The sequence below is a fragment of the Drosophila obscura genome, unplaced genomic scaffold, assembly GCF_018151105.1.
Source record: "Drosophila obscura isolate BZ-5 IFL unplaced genomic scaffold, ASM1815110v1 contig_176, whole genome shotgun sequence".
NCBI classification, from domain to species: Eukaryota; Metazoa; Arthropoda; class Insecta; order Diptera; family Drosophilidae; genus Drosophila; species Drosophila obscura.
Genome location: NW_024542763.1, coordinates 360,816 through 362,286, shown reverse-complemented (window position 1 = coordinate 362,286; position 1,471 = coordinate 360,816). Strand labels below are relative to the sequence as shown.

The window sequence follows — 1,471 nt, the reverse complement described above, 5'->3', positions numbered from 1 at the left end:
GAATGCTATCAATGCTGACGGAAATGCAGAGAATGCAGGTAGAACAACTATTCTCCAAGCAACATACGTCGGAAGTCCGCGACATATGCATGAATACGCTCAGGATGCTATGCCGTATGTATGTAATTATGGCACACCAGATTTGTTTATAACGTTCACATGCAATCCAAAGTGGACAGAAATTAGACAAGAATTATTTCATGGCCAATCACCCATTGATCGCCACGACATTACCGCAAAGGTGTTCAAAAGAAAGTTAAAATCACTCATGGATTACATTGTTAAGCATCGTGTATTCGGCGAAACGCGATGTTTGATGTATTCAGTCGAATGGCAAAAGCGCGGATAGCCACATGCACACATCCTCATTTGGTTGGTAGAGAGGATAAGACCGGTTAAAATCAACGATGTCATATCTGCGGAAATTCCTAATAATGATGAAGATCCATTGTTATATGAGATTGTTACAAAAAATATGATTCATGGTCGCTGTGAAACATTAAATCAAAATTCTCCGTGTATGGTGAATGGAAAATGTTCAAAACGCTTTCCAAGCTAATTAGTAGCAGAAACTATTATTGGAAATGATGGTTACCCACTTTATCGCAGGTGATCCACTGACGACAACGGAAGGACAACAGTCAAAGTGAATCAGCATGACATTGAAGTTGATAATCGTTGCGTTGTTCCGTTTTCGCCGTTACTCTCCAAAACATTTAAAGCACACATAAATGTTACGCTATGTCAGTAGTAATGAGGCGATGTGGCGTATTTTTTCATTTCCAGTACATGAAAGATACCCCACTGTTGTTCATTTGGCCGTAAATCTGGAAAATGGTCAAAGGGTGTACGTTACAACGATTAACGTATTACAACGAATTGAGAGGCCGCCATCGACAACATTGACCAGCTTCATTGAAATGTGCCAGAATGATGACTTTACAAGAACACTTACAATTCCGAAATGCCACGATATTATACCTGGAATCAATCATTAAAGAAATTTCAACGACGAAAACAAGGCTAGCCAGTTCCAAATTACCAACAAGTATTTTCCACAGATGCACTAAGACGTCTTTACACAGTGCATCCCAGCCAAGACGAGTGTTTTAATTTGCGTTTACTGTTAGTCAATGTTCGTGGCCCAACATCATTCCAACATCTGCGAACTGTTAATGGTGAATTGTGCGGTACATACAGAGAAGCATGTCAACGTATGGGACTGCTCGAGAATGACACTCATTGGGACCACACTCTCGACGATGCTGTGATTTCGTTGGCGAGGTTCTTCACCGCGGCGAGTTCCTTTGCGACCACCACTATCGCAACGTCGTCCGCGAAGCCTACCATACTTTTACCGGCTAGCATCGGAAGCCTCAACACTCCATCGTACATGGCGTTCCAGAGCAGGGGTCCCAAGACGGAGCCCTGCGGGACTCCGGCTGAGACTTCGAATGCCCTGGAACCCAGA

The 1,471-nt window shown here is 43.0% G+C and overlaps 1 long non-coding RNA gene across 1 annotated transcript; it reads right to left on the bottom strand.

The window, feature by feature from the left end:
- Positions 1 to 793: 793 nt before the first annotated feature.
- LOC121403927 lies at positions 794 to 1,099 on the bottom strand. Its single transcript, XR_005967561.1, has 3 exons — positions 1,043 to 1,099; positions 956 to 981; positions 794 to 827 (listed from the first exon to the last, which is right to left on the bottom strand). It is a non-coding gene; the product is annotated as an uncharacterized LOC121403927 (long non-coding RNA).
- Positions 1,100 to 1,471: the final 372 nt, after the last annotated feature.